General features: G+C 39.0%; 1 pseudogene; it reads right to left on the minus strand.

Annotated features, from left to right (window-relative positions):
* Positions 1 to 428: 428 nt before the first annotated feature.
* LOC143593377 (putative mitochondrial protein AtMg00240 pseudogene) lies at positions 429 to 878 on the minus strand (annotated as a pseudogene).
* Between the last annotated feature and the right edge of the window lie 6,732 nt (positions 879 to 7,610).

Here is a 7,610-nt window from a genome sequence, read left to right on the forward strand (position 1 = left end):
TACAATGAATATATATATACATAAGGGCCCTTATATTATGGCACCGATTATGCAACAGATATGGTAAATAATGTAACGGCTAGTTAATAGAGAAATTATAATATCTTTTACTCCCTCTCAAGTTGGAGCATGTAAGTATGTAATGCCCAACTTGTCAAGTAAGGTGCGGAAGCGGTTTGTGCCCAACGGCTTGGTTAATAGGTCGGCAGGTTGCATCTTTGTGTCAATTTTAATGGTTTGTATTTCTCTCGACTCCACACATTCTCTAACGAAATAGAAATCCATCTCAACATGTTTGGTTCTTTCGTGGAAGATGAGGTTGGTGGCTATGTGTCGGGCGGCTTGATTGTCACAAAATAACTGTGTCGGTCCGTCTTGGTAAACATCTAGTTCTTTCAAAAGCCATCTCATCCATAATATTTCGTTTACTACGGCCGCCATAGCTCGGTATTCGGCTTCGGCGGATGATCGAGAGACACCGTTTGTTTCTTGGATTTCCAAGATACGGGGGCGCCTTTCAAGAGTAAAATGTAACCGGTTCGTGATCTCCTGGTAAAAGGACAACCAAGCCAATCCGAGTCGCAATAGGTGACGAGACTCGTCCCGCCTTCTTTTGGTAGTAATATCCCTTGACAAGGGGTGGCCTTTAGGTATCTTAGGACTTGGTATGCGGCTTCCATATGACTTTCCCCGGGGTCGCCAACAAATTGACTTAGAATATTTACAGCATAGGTGACATCTGGTCGTGTAGCTTGGAGGTAACGGAGCCATCCAATGAGCCTCCTGTATTGATTAACATCAACACGTGGTTCTTCGTCACATTTATCCAACTTTAGATTTTGTTCCATTGGAAACGGGCTTGGACGAAAACCCGTCATTCCCGTGTCTCGGAGAATGTTTAAGATGTATTTCCGTTGGCTTAGAACAAGTCCCTTATTAGTTCGGGCTACTTCGATGCCCAAAAAGTATTTTAAGGGACCAAGATCTTTGATGCTAAATTTTTGGTCGATAAAAGCTTTGAATTCTTGGATTTTATTTTGATCATTACCAACTGTAATAACGTCATCGTCGTAGATCAAAGCGGCAATGAACACACTTGTCTTCTTGAGGAGAAACAACGAAGGGTTGACCTTAGCTTGCCTAAAACCGATTTCAAGTAAGGAATTGGTAAATTTTTTGTACCAATTTCTTGATGCTTGTTCAAGCCCATATAAAGATTTCATGAGCTTGCAAACTATATTTTCGTCACACTTCCCAAAGCCGTGAGGGATCTTCATGTACACATCCTCGTGTAGGTCTCTGTGTAAGAAGGCGTTGTTAACGTCAAGTTGGTGAATATGCCATCCTTTCTTCACGGCGACAGTCAACAAACTTCGAATGCTAACTAATTTTACCATAGGTGCAAAGGTTTCATGGTAATCTATTCCTTCTGTTTGTGTGAAACATTTTGCTACAAGGCGATCTTTGTATCTCTCGATATCTCCTTTTGGTTTGTATTTTATTTTGTATACCCACTTTGAATCAATAGCTCGTTTCCCTTTTGGAAAATCCTCAAGGGTCCATGTTTCATTTTCTTCAAGTGCTTGGATTTTTCTCTTCATGGCGTCTCTCCACTTTGGCTTCTGCACGGCCTGGTTAAAATGTTTTGGCTCATAATTGGAAGTTATGTCCGCCAAGAAAGCTTTATGATTATTTGTAAACTTGTCATAAGAAATAAAATGTGCTAGAGGATGTACCGTTGAGGACTCTTGATTGGAGGCGGTTTACTCGTGGTCTATAAATGGGGGCAAGTGGACTTCATAATCAGCAAGGTGCTTGGGTCGAGACCTAGTTCTTCTTTCCTTTGGTGGCTCAACGTTCACATGACTGGACCTAGTGGGTTCACTAACCACTTATGGGCTAGATGAGATTTATTGACTATTAAGAATTGGGCTAGGAACTATTGGGCTAATACTTGAATTTGTGGATTCAAGTGAAATTGGGGTAGGAACTATTGGGCTAATACTTGAATTTGTGGATTCAGGTGATTGGGTACGAAAATCATTGGTGCATTCATGAGTTTGGCTAATGGAATCCGCCTGGTTAGATGATGGCCCATCTAAAATAAAATCCTTGGGTGGTGGAATAATAGTTTCATTTGTGTTACCACTCTACGTTGGTAACTTTCACATTTTTCTTGTTTTATTTCTTCATCTCACCATTTGGGAGGAATAAAAGTTTCTTCATCCTCAAGCTTTTCATTTTTAAAAGGAAATTTTTTTTAATAAACTTGACATCCCTAGATATTAAAATTTTGTCGTGTTTGGCATCATATAATTTTATATCCCTTTGTCCCGTGCGGGTAGCCTACAAAAATTCCCGGTTTGCCCCTTTCCTCAAATTTATCCCCTCTTGTTTCTGTGCTTTTAAAATAAGCTAGACAACCAAAAAAACGCATATGCTCATACTCGGGTCTTTGGTTGTATAATAGTTCATAGGTAGTTTTGTTGTCAATGACCTCCGATGGTAAATGATTTATTATGTATGTGGCGGTTAATATGCATTCACCCCAAAACCGGGTAGGTAGATTAGATTCAAAACGCAATGCTCGAGTAATTTTTAAAAGATGTCGATGGTTTTGCTCCACTACACCATTTTGTTGTGGCATATGTGGACACGTTGTTTCTAAAATGATTCCTTCTTTGGAATAAAAATCAAGCATGTAATTAGATGTGAATTCCCCCCATTGTCACATCAGATCATTTTTATGTTTTTTTCAAATTCGACTTGTATCATCTTATGAAAATCAACAAGGAAAGTGCTAGCCTCGTGCTTGTTTTTAAGGAGGAAAACCCAAACGGCTCTACTAAAGTGTCAACAATTGTTAAAAAGTAACTTGCTCGAGAAAATGAGGGTGTGCGATATTTACCCCACACATTACAATGTAATAAGTCAAAGCAAGCATTTGTTTACGTAGTGCTAACAGGAAAAGGTAATCGAGTAAACTTGGCCTTAACACAAGAATCACAAAAATCCTTTTGGTTTAAACAAGTTTTTTTTAAGAAAATCAGCATAAGCAAGTTTAGAATTCGAAGCATGACACAACCTATTGTGCCATGTGTCCACCGTTGTTGTCACCACTTTCTTGTGTCCCCCATCATCCCCATCTTATATAGACCTTTCTTGCAATCACCCACTCCAATCAATGTCCTCGAACTTAAGTCCTGCATGAAACTAAAGTCAGACTAAAATGTTACAGCACATTGAAGATCTTGTGATAGTTTACTAACGGATAAGAGTTTGCATTTGAATTCGAGGACATGAAGGACACCCTTTATGGTTATTCCATTGGGTAAGACATATTCACCCCTCCCCTCTACAGCGATTGAGTCGCCATTAGGTATGACAACGAGTGGTTCATAATATTTTTTAATCTTAATTTTTAGAAAAATATCGTTATAAATTATATGTTCAATGGCACCCGAGTCAATAACCCACTTACCTCCTGTAACACCCCGGCTAAAGCGAAAAACGCCCGATTGTGACGTACAGATTGCCCAAAACACATATGACACTATTAAGTGGCAATAATATTATTAATTCATTCAAATCCCAAGTACACAAGTTGTTCAATAAAACAAATACAAAGGAAAATAATAAAACCCAAGTCTTATATTTTATTATTGAAATAACCTATCTTCTAGTGACTTCGTCCATTTCATCCCCTAATGAAAGTACCTGTAGCATATATATAAAATAATGTCAACTAAATTAATAGTTGGTGAGTTCACACAGTTTAAATACTACATAAAAACCATACAATTCCATGAAAACTTGTGAAAAACACATAAGGGTTCTTTACACTAGAATCAAAGGTCCTGAGTGTAAAGAACAAATGAAGGTCTTTTCAAATTGAGATTGTGCACTAACGTACCCAGATCGGAGTCCCTTTTCCACTAGAAACAATGGTCCTGAGTGCAAAGAGGGGGGGGGGGGGGGGCTAGGGTGTTTAATAATAATATTATATTATAATTTTAAATCCTAATTTACACTTTAAGCCCTCTAACTTCTTAAATACATAAAAACTGATTTTAAAGTTTATTTACTTCTTAACCCTTGAACTTTACAAACATATATAACTTAATCAAACTTGATATATTTTATTATCTTTGGATTGTTTACGCTCTACACTCAAATAGTTTGAACTTGATTATTTCAATTAACGTTTAATGCTCGGAGATTCGTTATTTGAACTAAACTGATAGAAAATGAACGAATAATAACTATAAATCATCGTAATTAATATTAAATGATAAACGACAAACACGAATTTATTGAAACGACATTACGGGTCAGTTTAACGAATACAAATACAAATACGAATACGAATAAAATTGACAAATGTCACACCTCCTTGACCAATATTACCTGCCATGTTAGCAACCGGTGCGTTTTCTTCTTTAGTTGTGTTCGTCATGTTGCCAAAAATCTTCAAAAATTGTTGGTATTGCTCGTTTGTCAAGCCCGGTATTTTGCTTGTCTCCCCTTCAACACAAGCGGCTCTTGGTTTTGCCTTTTCTTGTTTCCCTTTACCCGACCACCATTCCGGATACCTGATACGCTTGAAGCAGGTGTCTTCATTATGACCATTTTTCCCACAGAAATCACAATGGTCTACCTGTTCACCAAGGCCATGTTTGCCATCTTTACAAGAGAACTTGTTTTGTGAAGAACTTTGGACTTTCTTCTTCGGCACAAAGGCTTGAAAGGCCGTGGAATTGATGGTTGGTCTTATTTGGCCGGAGATGGCTCTCTGTTGTTGTTATCGTACACAAGGTGGTAGGCTGCATTGAGGGATGGAATGGGTTGCATGGCAAGAATTTGTGTACGTATCGTCCCGAACTCGTTGTCCAACCCAAGAAGGAATTCATAAAATATTTCTTTGCCCTTGAGTTCACCGAGTTTCTTTCCGATCCCGCACTTGCATCCGTTACAATTGCATATGGCGATCGAAAGCACAGATTGTATCTCATCCCAAATGGAACGCAACTTTGTGAAGTAAGCGGAGACGGATGTCACCTCCTGTTTGATTGTAGTTAATGCTTGTTTCAGTTCATACGCTCTAGGCGCGTTGTCTTTTCTGAACCGCTCCTTTAGATCGGCCCAGATCTCTTGCGCCGTAGATGCGTATTTCACGCTCGTTCGTATGTCTTTCTCCATAGCCGTGTTCAGCCAGCCCTTAAGCATGGCGTCGCACCGTAACTACGCCATATGGGTAGGTGAGTCGGGCTCGGGTTTCTCGATCGACCCGTTGATGAACCCGACTTTGTTCTTGGCAAACAAGAAATTTAACATTTCTTGAGACCAATACTTGTAATTCATGTCAGTGAGGGCATCGTTAACATGTAACTGCCTCGGGTAGTCGGAAGCATGTATGTAGTATGGAGAGTTGTGGCTCCTCCATCGGTCTTCTTCTCATCGTTGACGGCCATGGCGGCTGTCTAGGGTAATGAGAGAGATGAGTTTTGAGGTTTTCTTTGTGTATATGATCTTTTTGTTTTTTTAAGGCTTTGATACCATAATAAAAGTACAAAACTGTTAATAGTATATCTTGCATCTTTTACAGAATGTTTCAATGAATATATATACATAAGGGCCCTTATATTATGGCACCAATTATGCAATAAATATGGTAAATAATATGTAACGGCTAGTTAATAGAGAAATTATAATATCTTTTAAAATCTACATTTGGTAGAACTCTGATCCGTTGGAAATGTAGTGAAAAATGTGTCTTTTCACTTATATTGGACACAAATAATAATTATATGTATTTGCTGCTAGTATACTCTGAGCTTAGATAAATAAATGAAATATCAATACTTTAAGTTGTGTATAAGTTGTGTAGTTAGAACTTTAAAATGTGGTAAAACTTATCATTCGTCACACATTGACGGAAAGATAAAACTTGGATGTGTGTATAGATGGGAGGTTTTTAATAAGATTGTATTTGCTTAAGAAGACACCAAATTAAAGATGAGCTCGGGAAGGTACCTGTACCGATATCGAAAATCCTGATCTCGAAAAATTGAAATATATGGTACCGGTATCGAAATGTTTGGTTCGGTACTCGCATTTCATGCAAAATTTGGGAAATACCGATACTATACTGAACCTCACCGATATCGAAAACGGTCATCCCTACAACTGGTTGCCATCAAGTGATCGAGAGGATGCTTTGTACCTCGCACCTGAAGCACCCATGCATGAGAAAGAAGGCGTGATGTGTGGTGTTTTGATGGCGTCAATTCCATCCGGTGGCTAGAACTTTATTTAATAAAACTGTATTTTATTTTTTTTGAATTTTATTTATGAACGATTTTCTACATGATTGTCTTAAGTATATTTATAATGCAGGCTTAATAATTTACAAGTTTAATGTTAATCTAAGGGGGATTGGTTTATAATACTCCCAACTTTCACTCGTTGGACGATAACACTTTCAACTAACAATTTGTCTTCCACTACTCCTAACTTGTAACTTATTTTCTTCTATCACTCCCGAACTTGACGGACCCTAACTCCGTTAGTTTTTTTTTGCTGACATGACATTTTTTCTGATATGGCAATCATATGTGGCATTTTTCTTAAAAAATTATAGGTCCATGTCTCCAACTCATCATCTTCTCCTAAAAAAACCCTAAAACACCCAAAAGGCCACAATGCCACATGCACCTCCACCATCACCACACACCCACCCACGTCGCCTATAAGGCTATCCTCTATGGTGAGGGGATTTAAAGTCCCTCCCCAGTGCCACGACAACGCCACGTAATCATCGGCGGGCATCGAAGCCCTAACCAATAATGTCCCGCTATTGTTTAATGCCCCAAAGGCGTCCATTTATATATATATATGTATATATATATATATATGTATGTGTGTGTGTGAGGGAGCCCATCGATTTTTGGGCGCCGAGGGCGGCAAACACCGCAGTGGGGCGCGGTGGTGTCCATCGTTTGAACGGCGCCGGCCGTTCAAACGATGGACACCACCGCGCCCCACTGCGGTGTTTGCCGCCCTCGGCGCCCAAAAAATTGCCTCCACCAAGCCCCATAGGGTATGGTCTAAGCACTGCCGGTAACACCGTAGTACCACCATTTCCTTTCCAACGTACACCCGCAGCATGAACCTCCATCAATCGATCGGAACCTTATATGACATCACATCAATCAGAACCTTGTTTCTCATCGGGCTTACGTCTGTCACCCCTACACTTATAAGCAAGAAAATACCATCATAGTAATTTGTTCAAGATTTGATTATATTGTTTCTAACCAACCCCTATTGAGATTTGGAATCTGTACAAAATTACAAGTCTACCCTCAATAACGACCTCACACTAGTAGAAAAAAGAGCTTTAGACGCGGTTGATTTTTTTTACGCGGTTTACCTTCAAAACCGCGTCTAAAAAGGTTTCCTAATATCCACAAAAATCTATTGTGCAAAAGACCCGCGTCTAAAGCTATAAAACCGCGTCAATTAATATGAAGCCTTTTTTTAACCACGGTTTTTATACAAACCGCGTCTAAAACTATCCTTTTTAATTAACAACAATAATATATTGTTCA

The sequence above is a fragment of the Bidens hawaiensis genome, unplaced genomic scaffold (assembly GCF_021521415.1).
Source record: "Bidens hawaiensis isolate Kalapana, Puna unplaced genomic scaffold, B.hawaiensis_p1.1 tig00000190_1, whole genome shotgun sequence".
NCBI lineage: Eukaryota > Viridiplantae > Streptophyta > Magnoliopsida > Asterales > Asteraceae > Bidens > Bidens hawaiensis.